Source organism: Papio anubis, chromosome 4, assembly GCF_008728515.1.
Source record: "Papio anubis isolate 15944 chromosome 4, Panubis1.0, whole genome shotgun sequence".
In the NCBI taxonomy this organism is placed as follows: Eukaryota; Metazoa; Chordata; class Mammalia; order Primates; family Cercopithecidae; genus Papio; species Papio anubis.
Window position 1 is genome coordinate 48,911,748 of NC_044979.1, and position 24,717 is coordinate 48,936,464.

The 24,717-nt window shown below is 35.3% G+C and overlaps 1 long non-coding RNA gene across 1 annotated transcript in view; it reads right to left on the bottom strand.

Moving 5' to 3' along the window:
• Positions 1–1,436: 1,436 nt before the first annotated feature.
• LOC103883165 overlaps positions 1,437–24,717 on the bottom strand; it is a 120,803-nt gene continuing 97,522 nt past the window's right edge. Inside the window, exon 10 of the long non-coding RNA XR_004183168.1 lies at positions 1,437–1,602. This is a non-coding gene — a long non-coding RNA (uncharacterized LOC103883165). The remainder of the gene's footprint in view (positions 1,603–24,717) is intronic.

Genomic DNA, 24,717 nt, shown 5'->3' on the forward strand with positions numbered 1-24,717 from the left:
AACGCCGTCTCTACTAAAAATACAAAAAATTAACTGGGCGTGGTGGCGGGCGCCTGTAGTCCCAGCTACTTGGGAGGCTGAGACAGGAGAATGGCGTGAACCCGGGAGGCGGAGCTTGCAGTGAGCCGATATCACGCCACTGCACTCCAGCCTGGGCGACAGAGAGAGACTCCACCTGAAAAAAAAAAAAAAAAACAAACAACAAAAAAGGCGGGGGGCGGGGCGGCGGAATACTTATACAGAAGGCATTTGCACTTAGGAGATTTGAGTTCTGGCCCTATGTAGCCATTGATTTTTTGGTATCCTTTTACATGTCACTTAACCTCACTGGGTCTTAATTTCTTCATGTATACAATAAATTTTTTTTTCTGAGTTATCTCCAAAGACCTTTCTAGTTCTCAAATTATGAGATATCTAGAAATGCTGATTGGTTAATTTATATTAAAAAGTGATAAAAAAAATCCATATAATGGCATTGCTTATTATCTAATGAAACATTTTAAAATAATTTTGATAAAGACCATTTTTAGAATAATATTATGATTTACCTATAACTAAAATAGGAAAAAAAACACACTCATATAAAATCTTATTATCAATAATAATTGAACTATTTAATATGTCATCTTGAAATTATTATTCATAATACTTTTCACCTTGTAGCTATAGACAAATACATTCCCATTTTAGCAGGTTAATGAAATTATCTTTATAATACTATAGAAGCATTTATTTTAATAATACCAGAAGGAACAGCCTGAAAACCAAGAACTCAAAATGGCTTTTTAACCCAAAGACATATTTTTAAAATGTATACCCATTCATCCATTTGTTTTCACAAATGGAGTTACAGAGAACTTTGAACATAATGATGTACAGCAGAGGCTTGTTCCTAACATATTTAAAATTTTAGTTCAACCGAACTTCGCTGTGGAAACTGAATTGAAATGCAAAATCTTACAATCCTAATTTCGAGCCACTTTCATTTTAACTTAATTTTAACATGTTTTGCAAAACATTCCCATATAAACTTAATAGTTACTATACCACCAAACATGGATCGTGATGATTTTATTTTCTCAATTGGCCGACAGGCTGAATAATCTTCTGCAGGGTAATAAGTGTCAACTGCATCAAGCACAGGGAGGTGGACTGGTTACAGAAGGAAGGTTTTCCAAATAAAATTCCAAGTATTTTTTAATTCAGCCTGCTAAGACCTCCAGCCGTTCATTGGGTCATAGAGTGTCTCCTTTAGGTTTTTGTTGTTTTTAGCTAGGTTTTGTGTAGTCAGCTTTTCAAAAAATATAACTGCAGTTTAATCCCAGTTCTTGCAGTAAAAGGCACTTTCTTCTGCCTCCCAGTTAACACCTGAAGCTCAAAAACAGAGGATTTCTACTGACTCTAATATTGGAAAAGATTATACAGAGAGTTTAGGAGACATTCCCAAATATCTTATTTCTGATACAGAAAGAAGATTTGGGGATAATATGACATTAAATTCCAGTAGAGAGTAAACATAGATGCTGCAGGTTTGAAGTTATGTCCCACACTCGCTAGTTGGCATTGGATCAGATGACATGACCTGGATCTTTGAATTTCCATCTGCAAAAGAGAAGAATCCAGACATACTTTAAGCACATAGTAAACCCTGGGTATCTGAAACCAAATGTTGAAATTGGTTCTTTTGTCCTGGCTAAAGTGCTGAATGAACATTGTGCAAATACAAAGAAATTGATAGAGTGAATAGAACTGTAGACTGAAAACTCGTCTCAGATGGCATAATGACAGCTGGAGAAGTTTAGATAAGGAAAAATGAAATGTCAGGATTCTTGTCTTCGAGGTTTGTAGTCTGCTGGCATATGCTTCTGTTGAAGCTTTGGGAAACCCAGCCGTAATCCAATTGTTGAAAAGAGCTGGTTGAAAAAAATACATAATGTGCTTCTTCTTATGATGTAGAAAAAGTTCCTATTTAAAACGAAGACAACAAAGGACCGTGAGTTTTTATATATATATATATATTCAGTTTTTCTAGTTTTAAAAATTGGAGAAAATAACTATCTACATAGTACTCAAAGCAAAAGGGAATTTATGAAAATGTATTATGCAAGGCTATTTTAATACTGGGGGAGAGTAACACTTAAAAAAATTCAAAATCCAAACACTTCTACCTATGCTGTATGAAAATCTCATTGTAATGCCACTTTATTGAAGTTTTTCAAAGACAGATATGGATGAGTGCTACTACACTGCCACCTGGTGATTAGGCAGGTAGGAGGGATTTCAGTAAAAATTCCTGACAAAGATCAGGATTTGTTAATGAGTATTTAATAATGCTGAATTTCTCTAATATACCCAGATTTGTTAATAACATGAAGATGCTTTGTATCAGGTCACATGTTACTGAAAAGCATGTTCCTGGGAAATTTTAAATTGATTTCTATCAAAATGTGTGTGATCTCCATTTCATATCTGTTTGCAGCTGTATCCTTCCTTGATTTATTTTAGATTGGGTAAAGTAAATGAGCAAACTCTTTGCAGAGGTTCAGGAGCCAGTGACCTATCCTTGGAAATGGGAGAGGAAAAGAATGATATGACCTAAATTTATTCTATTTCAAATGGTACATTTGATGTTTGCAATCTTGACTTGTACTATCAAACTATTCCTTCAATTTGGAGTTACTCACTGATTTTATAGTCTTATGTTTTTCTTTTAAAAATGATTTTGCCTAAGAAAGAATGGCTTCAGCAACTTAAAGTTGGATGTCAATGCAACAAATATAAAGAAAAAAAGGAAACAAAAAATGTGAGCATTCCATGAAGTTGCGCATTTTCTTTCTGTTATATTTTTACGCTGGTGAGGTTTGTTAACAGTTTTAATGAGCAAATATAGGTGTTGAGACAACAAAGTTCTTAACTAACTCATTGTTTGGGTAGATTTATTTATCTAGTCACAGATAGGAGGTTAAATTTAATATTTACTTTTATTTCCCAGCGTGTTTCTATGCTCATACCTCTAAAGTGTCAGAGAATGTAAAGGGATGGAACAAACCCCCGGGAGAATCTATGGCAGAGCCATGCTACAGAGATTCGGCTCTTCCTCAACTGAGCTGAAATAACTTCAGGAACTGCAAAATGGGAAGTGTTCTTGCCAGTGCTTTCATATACATAGCATATTCTTAGTGCTTGTGGTAAATTATGAGACAGTAGTTCACCACTAATATGGATTTCCAGTTGAGTTAGATCATCTTCTTTTCAAACCACTATTCAAAATGTGAGATCATCTAAGCTTTTTACTAGAAGATAAAATAATCATTTACTTATAACAATCTTCAAGTATGTATGATCAAAAAGTCTGCATTGCTGGTGAAGCTCTATACAGTTGTAAATGCAGGCATGTCAAATAGATGTCTGATCCATACACCATTTTTAGTTTCACTATATTCATAAGAGGATAGACAGATCCTTTTGGTTACTACAGAGGATGAGATCTTGGAGCATGTCTATATAGACAAAAAGGCAATAAAATGCTAGGAGGTAAATGGTGAAAACAGTTTCTCTTGGAATGGATGTGAGGTGTGGGGTGTTATAGTGCTGTACTCATATCCTGAAAAAAAAAATTCTATCCACTCAATTTTTATCTACTGACATTTTTATTTCCCGTGCTTTCCTATTAGTATGTTAGTTTATTAACTTGTCTAGGCTAGCAGGTAAAAGCGAAAAGCTAATTTATTTGAGCTGAATTTTGGTCATTGTGTTTCAGGAAGCAAAAAAAAAAAAAAAAGATACAATAATATGGAAAAGCCTGAAGGAAGACTATTGGACAAAATATTTAGAAAAAAAACGCTTTTCTTAAAATGGACAATCACATTTAAAATAATGTGGGCAGTTCTATTCATTGCTCTTTTGAAGGACGATGAGAGATGGACTATTTATGTTCTCCTCAAACTGGGCCAAGCCTGCTCCCAGTGTTTCTCCCTCAGGTTCGCATTCACAATCTTCACCCAAGAGTGGAATTTTGGTTGACCAATTTTAGAAGCACTGAATAAGTGACAAAAAAGTTGGAAAGGAAGTAAAGAAAAAATCCTTCTCTCTTCCTCTCTGCATTATAAACCGCCAATGAAGTGCACAGCAGATAGTGAGCACTAACAAATCTTGGTTTGACTGAAATTTCTGGGCGATCTAAAAAAGCAGAGCTTCTCAGTTAGGAAATATGAAAGGTGAAAGCATGTAATTCTTTTCTATCAAATCACAAAGAGCAACTTGTGAACCAAGTTTCAGAATCTCCCTTAAGCATGATGTCCATGGGCAGAGTGCATTAGGGCATACAAAGCACTTTAATATTCTTTATCTTACTTTCCTTTCTGACCAATTCTGGAAGACAGATAATATTCTCACTGTACATTGGGTGAAACAGGGTCTTGAGAGATCTCATGACTCAAATTAAAATCAGCCATTTTTCAAACTCTTTGTAACTTCCTGAGTAGAGATTTTTTAAGCCAAATAATAGAAGCCCTACTTTACACACCATAATTTGAACGTATTACTCTGAGAAATCATTCAGGTACAAGAAAGAATTAATTCAAGAGGGCTTTATTGATCATAGAGCTTTAGAATAGTTAGGATTATTAGGGTTGTTCAGTTAAAAATTCCTACTTTGAGATTTAAAACATGGGGAGCAATTCCCACATTAAATCATACCTTTTGATAGCAATGACAGTGCACAATGTTGTATGTCTCCTCTCTATATTGTATGTCCCATAAATACACGGTAACTACTATTTCTAAGTCATGAAAAATTTATGTTATCTGCATTTTGAAAAACAAATCTGATTTTAACTAGTAGAAACCATAACTATAATACAAAAACATTTTAGAACATAATTATTCAATAAACATTTACAATGTTTTGAAAATGTTAAAGAATAATATTGATTCTTTTGTGCTGTAGATAGTTGAATAAAGAATATCAAATAAACATTTGATAAGTTTTATAATTAATCTTTTGGATATTGAGTTCTGGGGATTATTTTTTTCTAAACACATTGTCATCATATTTGTCAAACATGTCCTGGACTCTAAGAATAGTAATTTAATTTTTAATTTTGCTCAGAATATATGTACTTTAAATTATTTAAACAAGACTATGTAAACAAGATTTTGAATAGAGAATAAATAAAGGTAAATTATTACAGGGAAGAGCCCACATTGTTCTTCCATTTCTTTTTCAGTTGCTTTTAATTGGTGGACTTTGTTGAGTGTGTCACCATCAACTGCACAAAACAAATGGAAACATGTATGAATGACTCTTAAAGAATTAATGGATCCAAGCCTGCTGATTCCTTGTTAACAGGTAAACCATTTTCTTGCATTAAGTTTTGCACCCTTGTAGCATATATATTAAAAAGGAGGAAAGAAACTCAATCAGAATAAGAATTGGGGTGCTTTGTAAACTCCTCTTATAGACATTCATTCTTTAAATCTTACAGTAGAAACCAGAAGATTTCACATGCTTGAAACAACATTGTGGTAAGTTGTGTAAGCATTTGTATTATATGTGCTTTTCCTTTTAAATACATAAAGTAAAAAAGGAATATAAATTTCTTCTTTAAATGGGCACATTTTCATTAACATTTCAGAAATACTTTAAAGTCTTTAAAATATGATTGATAAATATCAAAGCTTGAGATAATAAATAAAGTAGAATGATAGAACAAAATATAAACTAGAATGAGTTCTTCCCTATATTTGTTTTCATATGTCTGTCACCTACAAAAATGTAAACTACAATATTAATGGTTTTGTGTGTCTTATTTCTGTTTGTCTCTCTCTCTTTGGTAAACTAGGTAAAGTTTTGTCAATATTATTGATCTTTTTAAAGAAACAGATTTTGGTTTCATTGATTCTATTGTTTTTCTATTCTTTTTAATTTATCTTCACTCTATTCTTTACTATTTCCTTCCTTCTGGTAGTTTTAGTTTAAATTGCTTATCTTTTACTAATTCCCTAAGATGTAATATGGTAGAGATATTTTGTCTTTTTTAATGTGTGCATTTACTGCTATACATTTCCTTCTGAGCACTGTGTCCACTGGATCCTCTAAGTTTTGGTATGTTATTATTTTTATTCTCTAAATATTTTCAAATTTCATTTGTGACTTCCTTTTTGACCCTTTAGTTTTTTACAAGTGTGGTTCTTAATTTTCACATATAGGTGAATTTTACAGTTTTCCTTCTCTTTTTAAAAATTTCTAGGTTCATTTGTTTTAGTTTCATGATCACAAAAGATACTTGGTATAATTTCAGTCTTTTCAATTTTATTGAGACTGGCTTTATGATCTAACATGGGGTCTTATGGAGAAGATTCTCTGTGCAGTTTATGCATATATAAAGGTGGCACATTTTACTTTTATTTAGTAAATTATTCTATTTATTTCTATTAGATATAGTTGGTTCATAGTATTCATCAAGTCCTATATTTTCTTATTAATCTTTTATCTACATATTTAATCCATTATTGAAAGTGAGGTATTGAAGTCTTCATCCATTAGTATAGAACTAGTACTCTATTGAATTTTGTTAATGTCTGCTACATTGGGGACTCTGTTGTTTGGTGTGTATATGTTTGTAATTATTATATCTTCTTGATGGTTGTTAAAACTTTTATCACATTGTATGTCCTTCTTTGCTTCTAATAATTTTTTTGGCTTAAGGTATATTTTGTCTGTATTATTATAGCCATCAATATCTCTTTTGGTTACTATCTACATGATTATCTTTTTCCCTTCTTTCATTTTTAACTTGTGTGTTTGTATCCAAGATGAGTAGGATATAGTTATGTCATGTGTTTTTATCCATTCTGCCTATCTCTCTCCTTTGCTTAGAGTGTTTGATTCCTTTATACTTATAACAGTACTTACTGCTAAGAAATATCTTACTTATGCCATTTTATCTTTTTTCTTTATGTCCTATACCATTTTTTAGTCTTCCATTTCCTCCATTACTATTATCTCTTGTGTTTGGTTGTTGTTGTTTTTGTAGTGTACTGTTTTGAGTCTCCTTTCATTTCTTTTTTTGAATTTTTAAAAGATATTTTCTTGGTTACCATAGAGATTACAATTAACATCCTAAATTTATAGCAATCTAGTTTGAATTGATACAAACTTAACTTCAATAACATAAAAAACTCTCCTCCTGTTCAGTTCTGTCCCTTCTATCTTTATGTTGTTGTTTTTGTAAACTACATCTTTATACATTGTGTGACCAATAACCTATATTTATAACTTTCCATGCTTTTGTCTTTTAAATCACATAGGAAATAAAAAGTAGAGTTACAATTTTAAAACGCATACTAATTTTTACATTTACCTCTGTAATTATCTTTACCAATGACCATTATTCCTTTACACTTTACAAGTCTTCAAGTTACCATCAGTGGCACTTCATTTTAGCTTGAAAGGCTCTATGTAGCATTTCACCTAGGGTAGTTCTACTAGCAATACAAATAAAGTGGCAAGATTGCTACCAACTTACAGAAACAAAAACAGATTATAAAATAATTACGTGAGCAAATATTAGCTAATAAATCAGATAACATATATGAAATGTACAAATTTCTAGGAAAACAAAATTACCTAAACTGACTCAAGAAAAATATAAAATCTCGATTTGGCGGAGGGCGGAGCAAGATGGCCGAATAGGAACAGCTCCAGTCTCCAACTCCCAGCGCCAGCGACACAGAAGACCGGTGATTTCTGCATTTTCAACTGAGGTACTGGGTTCATCTCACTGGGGAGTGCCGGACAATCGGTGCTGGTCAGCTGCTGCAGCCCGACCAGCGAGAGCTGAAGCAGGGCGAGGCATCGCCTCACCTGGGAAGCGCAAGGGGGAAGGGAATCCCTTTTCCTAGCCAGGGGAACTGAGACACACAACACCTGGAAAATCGGGTAACTCCCACCCCAATATTGCGCTTTAAGCAAACAGGCACACCAGGAGATCATATCCCACACCTGGCCGGGAGGGTCCCACACCCACGGAGCCTCCCTCATTGCTAGCACAGCAGTCTGTGATCTACCGGCAAGGCAGCAGCGAGGCTGGGGGAGGGGCGCCCGCCATTGCTGAGGCTTAAGTAGGTAAACAAAGCTGCTGGGAAGCTCCAACTGGGTGGAGCTCACAGCAGCTCAAGGAAACCTGCCTGTCTCTGTAGACTCCACCTCTGGGGACAGGGCACAGCTACACAACAACAACAACAACAACAACAAAGCAGCAGAAAACTCTGCAGACGCAAACGACTCTGTCTGACAGCTTTGAAGAGAGCAGTGGATCTCCCAACACGGAGGCTGAGATCTGAGAACGGACAGACTGCCTGCTCAAGTGGGTCCCTGACCCCTGAGTAGCCTAACTGGGAGACATCCCCCACTAGGGGCAGTCTGACACCCCACACCTCACAGGGTGGAGTATACCCCTGAGAGGAAGCTTCCAAAGCAAGAATCAGACAGGTACACTCGCTGTTCAGAAATATTCTATCTTCTGCAGCCTCTGCTGCTGATACCCAGGCAAACAGGGTCTGGAGTGGACCTCAAGCAATCTCCAACAGACCTACAGCTGAGGGTCCTGACTGTTAGAAGGAAAACTATCAAACAGGAAGGACACCTACACCAAAACCCCATCAGTACATCACCATCATCAAAGACCAGAGGCAGATAAAACCACAAAGATGGGGAAAAAGCAGGGCAGAAAAGCTGGAAATTCAAAAAATAAGAGCACATCTCCCCCGGCAAAGGAGCGCAGCTCATCGCCAGCAACGGATCAAAGCTGGACGGAAAATGACTTTGACGAGATGAGAGAAGAAGGCTTCAGTCCATCAAATTTCTTAGAGCTAAAGGAGGAATTACGTACCCAGCGCAAAGAAACTAAAAATCTTGAAAAAAAAGTGGAAGAATTGACGGCTAGACTAATTAATGCAGAGAAGGTCATAAACGAAATGAAAGAGATGAAAACCATGACACGAGAAATACGTGACAAATGCACAAGCTTCAGTAACCGACTCGATCAACTGGAAGAAAGAGTATCAGCGATTGAGGATCAAATGAATGAAATGAAGCGAGAAGAGAAACCAAAAGAAAAAAGAAGAAAAAGAAATGAACAAAGCCTGCAAGAAGTATGGGATTATGTAAAAAGACCAAATCTACGTCTGATTGGGGTGCCTGAAAGTGAGGGGGAAAATGGAACCAAGTTGGAAAACACTCTTCAGGATATCATCCAGGAGAACTTCCCCAACCTAGTAGGGCAGGCCACATTCAAATCCAGGAAATACAGAGAACGCCACAAAGATACTCCTCGAGAAGAGCAACTCCAAGACACATAATTGCCAGATTCACCAAAGTTGAAATGAAGGAAAAAATCTTAAGGGCAGCCAGAGAGAAAGGTCGGGTTACCCACAAAGGGAAGCCCATCAGACTCACAGCAGATCTCTCGGCAGAAACTCTCCAAGCCAGAAGAGAGTGGGGGCCAATATTCAACATTCTTAAAGAAAAGAATTTTCAACCCAGAATTTCATATCCAGCCAAACTAAGTTTCATAAGTGAAGGAGAAATAAAATCCTTTACAGATAAGCAAATGCTTAGAGATTTTATCACCACTAGGCCTGCCTTACAAGAGACCCTGAAGGAAGCACTCAACATGGAAAGGAACAACCGGTACCAGCCATTGCAAAAACATGCCAAAATGTAAAGACCATCGAGGCTAGGAAGAAACTGCATCAACTAACGAGCAAAATAACCAGTTAATATCATAATGGCAGGATCAAGTTCACACATAACAATCTTAACCTTAAATGTAAATGGACTAAATGCTCCAATTAAAAGACACAGACTGGCAAACTGGATAAAGAGTCAAGACCCATCAGTCTGCTGTATTCAGGAGACCCATCTCACACGCAGAGACATACATAGGCTCAAAATAAAGGGATGGAGGAAGATTTACCAAGCAAATGGAGAACAAAAAAAAGCGGGGGTTGCAATACTAGTCTCTGATAAAACAGACTTTAAACCATCAAAGATCAAAAGAGACAAAGAAGGCCATTACATAATGGTAAAGGGATCAATTCAACAGGAAGAGCTAACTATCCTAAATATATATGCACCCAATACAGGAGCACCCAGATTCATAAAGCAAGTCCTTAGAGACTTACGAAGAGACTTAGACTCCCATACAATAATAATGGGAGACTTCAACACTCCACTGTCAACATTAGACAGATCAACGAGACAGAAAGTTAACAAGGATATCCAGGAATTGAACTCATCTCTGCAGCAAGCAGACCTAATAGACATCTATAGAACTCTCCACCCCAAATCAACAGAATATACATTCTTCTCAGCACCACATCGTACTTACTCCAAAATTGACCACATAATTGGAAGTAAAGCACTCCTCAGCAAATGTACAAGAACAGAAATTATAACAAACTGTCTCTCAGACCACAGTGCAATCAAACTAGAACTCAGGACTAAGAAACTCAATCAAAACCGCTCAACTACATGGAAACTGAACAACCTGCTCCTGAATGACTACTGGGTACATAACGAAATGAAGGCAGAAATAAAGATGTTCTTTGAAACCAATGAGAACAAAGATACAACATACCAGAATCTCTGGGACACATTTAAAGCAGTGTGCAGAGGGAAATTTATAGCACTAAATGCCCACAAGAGAAAGCAGGAAAGATCAAAAATTGACACTCTAACATCGCAATTAAAAGAACTAGAGAAGCAAGAGAAAACACATTCCAAAGCTAGCAGAAGGCAAGAAATAACTAAGATCAGAGCAGAACTGAAGGAGATAGAGACACAAAAAACCCTCCAAAAAATCAATGAATCCAGGAGTTGGTTTTTTGAAAAGATCAACAAAATTGACAGACCACTAGCAAGACTAATAAAGAAGAAAAGAGAGAAGAATCAAATCGACGCAATTAAAAATGATAAAGGAGATATCACCACCGACCCCACAGAAATACAAACTACCATCAGAGAATACTATAAACACCTCTACGCAAATAAACTGGAAAACCTAGAAGAAATGGATAATTTCCTGGACACTTACACTCTTCCAAGACTAAACCAGGAAGAAGTTGAATCCCTGAATAGACCAATAGCAGGCTCTGAAATTGAGGCAACAATTAATAGCCTACCAACCAAAAAAAGTCCAGGACCAGATGGATTCACAGCTGAATTCTACCAGAGGTATAAGGAGGAGTTGGTTCCATTCCTTCTGAAACTATTCCAATCAATAGAAAAAGAGGGAATCCTCCCTAACTCATTTTATGAGGCCAACATCATCCTGATACCAAAGCCTGGCAGAGATACAACAAAAAAAGAGAATTTTAGACCAATATCCCTGATGAACATCGATGCAAAAATCCTCAATAAAATACTGGCAAACCGGATTCAACAACACATCAAAAAGCTTATCCACCATGATCAAGTGGGCTTCATCCCTGGGATGCAAGGCTGGTTCAACATTCGCAAATCAATAAACATAATCCAGCATATAAACAGAACCAAAGACAAGAACCACATGATTATCTCAATAGATGCAGAAAAGGCTTTTGACAAAATTCAACAGCCCTTCATGCTAAAAACGCTCAATAAATTCGGTATTGATGGAACGTACCTCAAAATAATAAGAGCTATTTATGACAAACCCACAGCCAATATCATACTGAATGGGCAAAAACTGGAAAAATTCCCTTTGAAAACTGGCACAAGACAGGGATGCCCTCTCTCACCACTCCTATTCAACATAGTGTTGGAAGTTCTGGCTAGGGCAATTAGGCAAGAGAAAGAAATCAGGGGTATTCAGTTAGGAAAAGAAGAAGTCAAATTGTCCCTGTTTGCAGATGACATGATTGTATATTTAGAAAACCCCATTGTCTCAGCCCAAAATCTCCTTAAGCTGATAAGCAACTTCAGCAAAGTCTCAGGATACAAAATTAATGTGCAAAAATCACAAGCATTCTTATACACCAATAACAGACAAACACAGAGCCAAATCATGAATGAACTTCCATTCACAATTGCTTCAAAGAGAATCAAATACCTAGGAATCCAACTTACAAGGGATGTAAAGGACCTCTTCAAGGAGAACTACAAACCACTGCTCAGTGAAATAAAAGAGGACACAAACAAATGGAAGAACATACCATGCTCATGGATAGGAAGAATCAATATCGTGAAAATGGCCATACTGCCCAAGGTAATTTATAGATTCAATGCCATCCCCATCAAGCTACCAATGAGTTTCTTCACAGAATTGGAAAAAACTGCTTTAAAGTTCATATGGAACCAAAAAAGAGCCCGCATCTCCAAGACAATCCTAAGTCAAAAGAACAAAGCTGGAGGCATCACGCTACCTGACTTCAAACTATACTACAAGGCTACAGTAACCAAAACAGCATGGTACTGGTACCAAAACAGAGATATAGACCAATGGAACAGAACAGAGTCCTCAGAAATAATACCACACATCTACAGCCATCTGATCTTTGACAAACCTGAGAAAAACAAGAAATGGGGAAAGGATTCCCTATTTAATAAATGGTGCTGGGAAAATTGGCTAGCCATCAGTAGAAAGCTGAAACTGGATCCTTTCCTTACTCCTTATACGAAAATTAATTCAAGATGGATTAGAGACTTAAATGTTAGACCTAATACCATAAAAATCCTAGAGGAAAACCTAGGTAGTACCATTCAGGACATAGGCATGGGCAAAGACTTCATGTCTAAAACACCAAAAGCAACGGCAGCAAAAGCTAAAATTGACAAATGGGATCTAATTAAACTAAAGAGCTTCTGCACAGCAAAAGAAACTACCATCAGAGTGAACAGGCAACCTACAGAATGGGAGAAAATTTTTTGCAATCTACTCATCTGACAAAGGGCTAATATCCAGAACCTACAAAGAACTCAAACAAATTTACAAGAAAAAAACAAACAACCCCATCAAAAAGTGGGCAAAGGATATGAACAGACATTTCTCAAAAGAGGACATTCATACAGCCAACAGACATATGAAAAAATGCTCATCATCACTGGCCATCAGTGAAATGCAAATCAAAACCACAATGAGATACCATCTCACACCAGTTAGAATGGCGATCATTAAAAAGTCAGGAAACAACAGGTGCTGGAGAGGATGTGGAGAAATAGGAACACTTTTACACTGTTGGTGGGATTGTAAACTAGTTCAACCATTATGGAAAACAGTATGGCGATTCCTCAAGGATCTAGAACTAGATGTACCATATGACCCAGCCATCCCATTACTGGGGATATACCCAAAGGATTATAAATTATGCTGCTATAAAGACACATGCACACGTATGTTTATTGCAGCACTATTCACAATAGCAAAGACTTGGAATCAACCCAAATGTCCATCAGTGACAGATTGGATTAAGAAAATGTGGCACATATACACCATGGAATACTATGCAGCCATAAAAAAGGATGAGTTTGCGTCCTTTGTAGGGACATGGATGCAGCTGGAAACCATCATTCTTAGCAAACTATCACAAGAACAGAAAACCAAACACCGCATGTTCTCACTCATAGGTGGGAACTGAACAACGAGATCACTTGGACTCAGGAAGGGGAACATCACACACCGGGGCCTATCATGGGGAGGGGGGAGGGGGGAGGGATTGCATTGGGAATTATACCTGATGTAAATGACGAGTTGATGGGTGCAGCAGACTAACATGGCACAAGTATACATATGTAACAAACCTGCATGTTATGCACATGTACCCTACAACTTAAAGTATAATAATAATAAATAAATAAATAAATAAATAAATAAATAAAAAAAGAAAAATATAAAATCTCAACAGTCCTATAACATGTAAAGAGATTAAATCAGCAATCAGTAGCTCCCAATGAAGAAACATCCAGGACTAGATGGCTTTACTGATAAATTATACCAAATATTTTAAAAATTAATACCAGTTTTTTCAAACTCTTTTTAAAAATCAAACATGAGGGAACACTGCCTAACTATTTCCTTCAGGTTGACATTACCTTGATACTGTAAGACCATTCAGTAGGGAAAAAAAGTAGTTTCTTGAACAAATCATGCTGGGACCGAATATCTACATGCAAAAGAATGTAGTTGGATACCCATCTCTCTCCATATTTAAAAATTAACTCACAATGTATCAGTAACTTGAATATAAGAGCTAAAATCATAAAACTCTTAGAAGAAGACATAGGGGTAAATCTTCATGAGCTTGGATTTAGTAATGCATTCCAAGATATGACACCCAAAGCATGAATATTAAAGAACAAAAACAGCTAAATTTAGCTTCATTAAAAGAAAAAAATTTGTGCTTAAAGGACATTTTCAAATAACTAAAAGATAACTACAGAATGAGAAAACATATTTAGAAATCATACAACTGATAAAGGCGTACTATTCAGAATGTATTAAAGAACTGTTACTAGTCAATAGCAACAAAACAAAACAAAACAAAACAATTAAAAAATGGACAAAGTTCTTAAATAGACATTCCTTCAAAAAAGATAGAAGCAAGCACATAAAATATGCTCAACATTAGTCACTAGAGAAATGCATATCAAAATCATAACAAGGAATTACTTTAAATCCACTGGAATTATAATAACACAAAAAAGGAAATGTGTTAGCAAGAATGTGGAATACTGGAACCTTTGTGCACTGCTGATGGAAATACCCAAAGTTTCAGTCAGTACTATTCATAATAGCTGTAAAATACAAAAGGCCCGAATGTCCAGTGGTGGATGAATGAATTAACAAATGGTGAATACAAATATACAGTCAGCCTTCCATATCCATGGGTCCCACATGCATGGATTTAACCAACAGCAAATTATAAATATTTGGGGGAAAAGTTCTACAAAGTTTCCAAAAAGCAGATCTTGAATTTGCTGCGCAACAAGTAACATACTGAATCTATGCAAGTGAAATTCTGTGTAGGCATTACATTAGGTATTATAAGTAATATAGAGATGATTTAAAGTATAAAGGAGGATATACATAGGTCATATGCAAATACTATGTCATTTTATATAAAGGACTTGTTCATCTGTAGGTTTTGGTATTCTCAGGAAATGAATCTCCTACAGAGACCAAGAGATACCAAGGGATAATAGAATGCGCACGTGTGTGTGTGTGTGTGTGTGTGTGTATTAGCCAAAAAAAAAAAAAAAAAGTAGTGATACATGTAACAAAGTGACTAAACCTCTAAAACATTATACTAAGTGAAAGAAGCCAGACACAAAAGCTCATATATTGCAACATTCTTTTTAAAAGAATATCCAGAATAGATAAATACATAGGGACAGCATACAGATTGGCAGTTGTCAGGAAATGGAGGTGGGAGAGAGAGAACTGGGAAGAAACAGTGTATAGATAACAGGTTTTACTTTGTAATAATGGAAATATTTAATTTTCTGAAAAGGAAAAAAACATTGTCTGAATCTACGCAGAGAAAGGATGACTTAAACAAGTGTAAGAGTTAGGCCACAACTCCCTTCTTATTTCAAACCTAATGAATTCCTGAGGTTTCGGTCGACATCTGGAATTTGCCACTATCAGAAGAGAAAGAACAAACTGGTTAAGAATTATGCCATGTGATTGGGTGTTTTGAGCCATTAGTCTTTTCTGTAGAGCAATAAAGCTTGACATCAGTATACTAATTCTCCACTTTCCAGTCATTTTCCCACTTTGTAATGGGCAGACTGAATTTTATCACAATGCACATTTTAAATTCTTTGTTAGGATCATACAGATTAAATCTAAATTTTGCATAGGTACTTAAAACCTAAGCTTTTACAAATTGAGAGATCCCAGTAAAGATGAAAAATAAAATAAAAAAGGAATTTACAAAGATTCTCGAATAAGTCCAGATAGAAATTGAAGATAATATAATAGAGCTACATTCATTTCAATCACTCCTCACTTTGGTTTTCTCATTCTGTATCTTTAAAAGCACGATATTCAAGGTTTTACCTCAGTAGGCAGCATCTACCATTTAAGAGGCTCATTTTATTGTGTGAAACCCCAGGTGTCCTCTGCCTTCATTCTATTAAGTGACAATCATGTGGCAGATAGCTTAGTTGGAGCTGTAATAACACATATATTATAGAGTAAATTGTCACATTCTAAAGATCATTAAAATAATGATGATTCCTGCAGAGTCATATTAATAAGTAAAAGCTACACATGTACTGTAAGAAGTATCCAAAACGAGTACTTTTATGACAGAGTTTGACATCTCACTCACTATTGAGTGTACTTAACGTTCATAAATTAACCAAGAAATTTAAAAAAATGCATTCAACCAGAAGATGAGTTAATAATAGGGTGATGTATGTGTAGGGAGCAAAAGGCATGCTTCCTACCTTAGCACTACTTCCTAGCAAAATATGTTATTTCCTGACTTAGCCTACATTGCTTATAAGCTAACTAAAAATGTCAAAAATTTCAGCCAAATGTTGTATTTTTCTACAATGTATCCTTTTTGCTTCATAGTTTTATATATAATTATATGCTTCAAAATGTAAAATAGACATTTGTATGTATATGGTCTATTTGAAGTTTTGAAGTTTGCATATAAATGAAAACTCTAAACCATTCTCTCGAAGAGTTTTATATGACTTTTACAATTAGAAAAAAAAAGATCCATTTTTTCCATAGTTTCATTAACAAGGCTTTAAATCGTCTCTTGTTTTGTAATGCCACTTGGGTCAGAGTCAGTGAATAAATGATGTGACCAGGGGTGGGAAATGGTGAGTAAATTTAGGAATATTTTTGAACTCTAAGTGCCATTACCATACAAATATTTTCAAGGGAATTAGTTTTCAGGAATTTGCAAAGCAAAAGAATAAAAGTAAAAGAAAAATAAATAATTACAATATATCATTTAAGGAATAGTTATTATACATTGAAAGTTTTGTCTTTGTCATAACCAAAATCTAATAATAGAAGTTTTGGTAGCTTTTAGCATGCTAAGAGGATCATAATAGGTAATAGTGGTGAAGAAATGTCAACAAGACTAGCCCTTTCCAGATATATAAATTATACTCCTAGACAAGCCATTAATAAAATGGAGGATATTCAACACTTGAAAGAAGATCTTGGAAAGAAAATAAGATCATGAAGTTTTTACTTAAAGGAAGCTGGAACTTAAACTGAAATTCATCGTTTTACTGGGTTGAGAGGTTGAAGAGCTGAAATAAAGACTTCTAGAGTGTTTGGAAAGTGATGTGATAAATAGTAGGCAGATGAGACCTAAAGAACTGGAAGCCCCAAAATCTACATGTAAATTCCTTCTAAATCTTTGATTGATCACTTAACTGCCAAAGAATTCAGGGTATCCCATGAAAATAACAGGTACTTGAAATGGTTGAAAGAAGAGGAAAGTTTCAACTGTTGACAATCACAGCAGAGTTTGGAGTCAAGTCAAGGTAATTGCCTGGTAAAACAAAAATCAGTGCTCTTCAGAGGAAAGCATTACACAGCAGAATTCACTTTCTGCACAATATTGTAAACATAATTTTCAATTAACAGACAAAAACTGCCAAACATACAAAGGAACATGAACACAAATTTTAACCCTACAACTATTCTGCTAGATGTTTAATAAATGTATTCTGAAATTGTACCCAGGTATGCATGTATGCAATATTATTCCATTTTTTTTTTTTTTTTTAAGACAGAGTCTCACTCTGTCACCCAGGCTGGAGTGCAGTGGCGTGACTTTGGCTCACTGCAACCTCCACCTCCCGGGTTCAGTCAATTCTCTGCCTCAGCCTCATGAATAGCTGGGATTATAGGTTCCTGCCACCATGCCCGGCTAATTTTTGTGTTTTTAGTAGAGATGGGGTTTCACCATCTTGGGCAGACTGGTCATGAACTCCTGACCTCATGAGATTACAGGCGTGAGCCACCGCGCCTGACCTATTGTAATGTTTTAAAACTATACTGTGTACATGTGGAATATACAGCCACAAAACAAAGAAAGATCCATGTATGTGGACATATATTAATACATACAATTAAGTGAAAAGTAAGATGTAAATCAGTACATACAAAATATAATATAATAAAATATAATATATTGTCTTCACATAATATTTTATATAGGTAAGGTGTTTCTAGGAGAATACACAAACAATAGTTTTTGGGTTAATAGCTTTAGGAAAAGAGGATGAGGTTTTGTTTTTAATTTTGACTTTTGTCATTTGCATTTAAAATATTGTAATTTACTATTTTAAAAAATATAGAAAACTATCTGAATGGTAGTAGTGAGAGTAATTTTTGTTGTCTTTCCTACATAATGCTAAATTTAAAAGAAAACATACATATTCTAAAAATAGAGAAGGTAAATATAAACTCACTTGCTAACTTCTAATTTAGTCACTAAAATATTACATATATACACACATGTATATGTATATACACATATATATGACAGTATAATAATTACATATTTATGTTGTATGCTATAAATTTATATAAATTTTTTGCTGAGACAGAGTCTCACTGTCATCCAGGCTGGAGTGCAGTAGTGCTATTTTTACTCACTGCAACCTCCGCCTCCTGGGTTCAAGTGATTCTCGTGCCTCACCTCCTAAGCAGCTGGGACTATGGCTGCGTGCCACCACACTCAGTTAATTTTTTGTGTTTTTAGCAGAGACAGGTTTCACCAGGTTGGCCAATGTGGTCTTGAACTCCTAGTCTCAAGTGATCTGCTCACCTTGGCCTCCCAAAGTGCTGGGATTACATATGTGAGCCCTTGCTATACATTTATATAAATTTTATTTGTCAAAAATTTTTCTTAAAAAACAGATAATGTATGTAAAATAGTTGTTGTCACAGTGCCTGGACCATGGTAAGTCATATTAGGAGATTCTCAATCAATAAATAAAATGTATATATTTAATAGTTTTATTTTTATATAGTTTATTAATATATATTAATTTATTCAGCTAATATTTATGTGTACTAGATTCAAAGAACTATTTTGAGTATAATAAATTTAATCTATTCAACAAACCTATAAGGTAAATATTAGCATATGCCATTTTTACTTAAGAAAATTGAAGCCCAGAGAAGTTTCAGTAACTTGTTCAAGGTTATGCAGTTAGAACATGTGGGGTAAGAATTACATGTACCACACCACAGTATATCTCTTCAGACCCCAAGCTCTTAAAATCTGTTTATGAAGTAGTAACACCAGTATAGCCTCTATCTTTCTAAGTTAAAGTTAAAATGACAATAATTGAAATAAACATTAAGGTCAAATTGTTTTAGTGTGAGAAATAACAATTATTTAAAATACACAAAAATAATCTGTTTCTATATGTATACATGAAAATGAATCCAATAAATATGCAATCTATTCTGAGTTAAGACTATTTTCTGTTTAAATATGTTAGGTACTTTCTGATCACTCCAAATATTCCTAAGAGGGAAAACTAGATTCGTGGATTTAGTAAATCTTTAAGATTGCACATTTTATTTAAGTAGATTTCATCAATTTTGCCTTTACCAAAATGACCCATTACGCTATTTAAAATGTAGAAGAATGACAACATATTAAACTTTTCTAGTTCTAATTATTTTTGATTAAAGTTTTGACATAAAGCTCATTTGTATTTTAAAAAGTCAAATTATAGTATTGAACATTTTAAAAAATTCCACTAAGAAACACAGCTAATACTTGTAATCTAGGCCGGGCGCGGTGGCTCAAGCCTGTAATCCCAGCACTTTGGGAGGCCGAGACGGGCGGATCACGAGGTCAGGAGATGAGACCATCCTGGCTGACACGGTGAAACCCCGTCTCTACTAAAAAATATGAAAACTTAGCCGGGCGAGGTGGCGGGCGCCTGTAGTCCCAGCTACTCGGGAGGCTGAGGCAGGAGAATGGCGTAAACCCGGGAGGTAGAGCTTGCAGTGAGCTGAGATCCGGCCACTGCACTCCAGCCTGGGCGACAGAGCGAGACTCCGTCTCAAAAATAAATAAATAAATAAATAAAAAATACTTGTAATCTGCCTCTACATAACTTTAATTAATTGTACATACAAACTTAAGTTGTAAACTTCTTTTATTAAACTTTTTCCAAATTTGAGTGATTCTTGTGAATGTTTAAGAAGAAAGAAAGAAAACTAGGTCAACAAATATTTATTCAATATCTACTTTGGGGAAAAGATAAGGGGAATATATTTTTAAGTTTGTTTAGAGAATATTATCAGAGCATGAGGTATTGTAATATAGAGATCACACCCCAATCCGATAACATTGATATCATTATGCAGTGAGTTTTGCAGTAAGGCATTTGTTCTTTTAAAATATAGGATATTAATGAATCCATTTTAACATAGCTACAAAAGAGATAGGTCAGGATGGAAATCTGGTTTTGTGTGTGTGTGTGTGTTGTGAATGTGTGTGTGTTTGTTTAACTTTAAAGCATACAATAATTTTTCCAAAGCAAGAGGGTTCCAAAAAAAATGTATACATATGATGTTAGATTTTTGGAAAAAAAAAAAAACAATAAACCACATAAAAAGTGTATTTAAACAATAAAAATTGTCAGAGTGATGGAGCACTAAGTAAAGTATTTCTTTTCTTTCTGTTGATTTTTTAGTTACAGAACCTTGGTGATCAAACTATTTTGATATTTTTGCTATGAATGCTCAATCTTTATTTTTCTTCTATAAGTCTTTTAGTATCTACATTTACATATGGTAAGCCTACATTTGGTTTTTTGTTTTCAGGAAGAAACAATGGATAATTGAAGATGACTGTATTAAAAGATCCCAGTAATGAGATCTAAATATATCTAAAGAGGAGAATAAATGAAGAACACTTACTTGGCCAGTCAATAGTATTTATTGAGTGCCTGGAGGTGTCCTTAAAACACAGTAGTGTCATTAAGAAAATCCAATAAGCACACATAATGACACCAATCCATACACCCAATATCAATAATTTGCAAAGTTAGTGTCTACACAAGTCACATCAGTCCGAAGAAAGTATTGTTTATTTCAAGGTGCTTTTTGTCCTCTTTGATCTGCTTAGGTCAATATATTATCTTTAATCGATAATACTAATAACTATAAAATAATAATAAATAAAAGAGCCACTACACTACTTTTATAAAAATACATAAAGGAGTAACAAATCCATATATATGGACACAGATGACACTATCAATATGTTTATTGACAGGCTATTCCCTGACTCTTTCCTACTATGTAAAGAAATATAAATCTTTTGTCAGATGATTAGGTGATTTTATTTTATTTTATTTTTGTCACATTAGATGAAGCCACTCTTCACTTCTATTAAAAGACTGAATTGCATTTTTAAAAAGGTTTTATCTAAATTATATGATATTCAGTGTTAATAATTGGAGATTCTTAATCTCCAATAGTGTCTTACTCAAAATAATTTCTTGATTTAATGAAGTTGTTTGATAGTAGTGGCCTATTTCATAATTTGCAAATATCTAGAACATGCATTATTACATACATGCCTAACAGAGTAAAATACCTGATCATTGAGGAGCAGTCCTTTGTTCCAATTTCACAAAAACATCTAAACAGGCACTCATGTACTTAGGTCCTTATGCCTGGATCTTGACTAATTTTATCTCAGGATGGTGAAGACATGCTATAGTTTTTTTAAGCACACATAAGCAAGTTTAAAACTTATATATTTTATATTTTTGTATACTCCTATTTAATAATATCTCCAAATAAGTATTTACAGCATTGCCAAGAGGAGATCATTGAAATCTGAAACTATAAGCATAGTTTTATAATAAGCATAGATTTATCAATTGCTTCCTTTATGTCCTACAGTTTTTAATGCATGTATTCTGAGACTCTGTTGTTTGGTATGTACACACCTAGAATCATTAGATCTTCTTTGTGGGCTGATTTTTTTGTTTTCATTATGCAATGACCTTCCTTGGTAATTTTCTTTGCTCTGAAGTTGAGTTTTTCAGATATTAATGTAGTTACCTCTTTAAAATCATTTGTATTTATATTTGCACAGTATGACTCTTTTTTCATATTTTATTTTCAACTTTGTTATATTGTTGAATTTGAAATGAGTCATTCAGTCATTTCTCCCAAGAATTATTTTTTGTCGTTGTTGGAAAATGGCTTTAGCACCCGAGACTTTGATTCTAACTTTGCTGAGTTTTCTGGAGTATTGATGTTTCTGGGCTCTCTTCTGTCAGAGCAAAGAAATAGTGTGTACATACTAATCCATTCATATATACAAGTCTATAAATATTTCTATATATAATACCTGTATCTGTATTCAGCAAACATGAATTCCTACTGTTGTTTCCAATTCTGTATCACATGGATCATTCTAGCCTCTTCCCTTTGCCTATCTGTAACCTCCTTTTTCAGTGACGAGAAACCTGTCTCCCACCGTCATTTACTTAATTATTCATTTCAAGTATACAGGTATTAGTGGTTGTATTCGGTTGCTAGGGCTGCCATAATAAAATACTACAGACAGGATGACTTAAACAACAGAAATGTATTTTCTCACAGTTCTGGAGCCTGGATGTTCACGATCAAGAGGTCAGTAAGTTTGGTTTCTCCTAAGTCCTCTGTCCTTGGCTTGCAGCTGGCGGCTTTTCTTGCTGTGTTCCTTGGGTGATTTTTCTTATGTGCATGGGTGCCCTGCTATCTCTAAATATATCCATGTTTCCTGTTCTTATAATCACGCCAGTCAGACTGAATTAGGGCCCACCCTAGCAGCTTCATTTAAACTTACTCATCTCTTTAAAAGCCCTATCTTCAAATTTATTCACATTCTGAAATATTGTGGGTTAGGCCTTCAATATGTACAGTTGTGGGTGAGATACAAAATTTTTCTTGTGTACCCTTGTGGGAAACAACTTTATCAACACCAGTGCAATGGTGTTTATGTGTAATTCCTTTTGCCTTTCGTCTTACAGATTCCGCTAATTTCAAATTTACTCAGGTCATCAACTTTTACCCCTCCCTCTTCAGTGAGATTGTTTCATTGAATGCAGGTAAATTTCTTTATCACATTCTCCATTCCATGTTAGGATTCCTCTTGACCTCCTAAATGCTTTAAAACAAATTGCATGCTTTGAGGTTCACTCTTTGTGCTATAAAATTCTATGGGTTTTGCGGGAGGCGGAGCTTGCCGTGAGCTGAGATCCGGCCACTGCACTCCAGCCTGGGCGACAGAGTAAGACTCCGTCTCAAAAAAAAAAAAAAAAAAAAAAAAAGTTCTATGGGTTTTGAAAAAATGCATAGGATCATATAAGTACTATTATGATATACAGAATAGTTTCACTGCCCTAAAAATTCTGTTTCATTTATTTATTTATTTTTGAGACAGAGTCTTGCTCTGTCACCCAGGTTGGAGTATAGAGGCACGATCTCGGCTCACTGCAAGCTCTGCCTCCTGGGTTCACACCATTCTCTTGCCTCAGCCTCCCAAGTAGCTGGGACTACAGGCACCCGCCACCATGCCCAGCTAAATTTTTTTGTATTTTTAGTAGAGAAGGGGTTTCACCGTGTTTGCCAGAATGGTCTCGATCTCCTAACCTCGTGATCCACCCACCTTGGCCTCCCAAAGTGCTGTGATTACAGGCTTGAGCCACCGCACCTGGCCTGTTTCATCTGTTTAACCCTCTCTCCTTCCCTCGAGCTCCTGGTCACTAACAGTCATTTTACGTGAAACACTATACTTTTACTTTTCTAAACTAAACTCTATAGAGTAAAACTCCATGGTTTTACTTTTCCCAGAATGTCATATAATTGGGATCACACATTATATAGTCTTTACAGGCTGGTTTCTTTTACTTGGAAATATTCACTTAAGATCCACCCATGTGTTTTCATGGCTTTGATAGCTCATTTCTTTTTGTTGTTCAATAATATTCCATTGTATAAATATAGCACAATTTATCCATTCAACTATTGAAGAGTATCTTGGTTGCTTCTATTATTTTGGAGATTATAAATTAAACTTCTGTAAACATCAGTGTGCAGATTTTTGTGTGGACATAAGATTTGTGATGAATTGGGTAAATACCTACCAGTATAGTTACTGTGTTATATGGTCAGGGTGGTAGTTAATACTGAATGTCAGCTTGATTGGATTGAAGGATGCAAAGTATTGATGTTGGGTGTGCCTGTGAGGGTGCTGCCAAAAGAGATTAACATTTGAGTCAGTGGACTGTGAAAGGCAGACCCACCCTTAATCTGGGTGGGCATAATCCAATCACCTGCCAGGGAATATAAAGCAGGCAGAAAAACATGAAAAGGTTAGACTGGCCTAGCCTCCCAACCCACATCTTTCTCCTGCTGGATGCCTTCTGCCCTTGAACATACGACTCCAAGTTCTTCAGCTTTGGAATTCGAACTGGCTTTCTTGCTCCTCAGCTTGCAGACAGCCTACTGTGGGACCTTGTGATTGTGGAAGTTAATACTCCTAAATAAACTCCCATATATATCTCCTATTAGTTCTATCCTCTAGAGAACCCTGATTAGTACAGTAAGAATATGTTTGGCTTTGTAAGAAACTACCAACTGTCTTCCAAAATGACTGTGCTGTTTCTCATTCCCATCAGCAATGTTTGAGGGTTGCTTTTGCTCTGCATCCTTGCTGGAAGTCAGT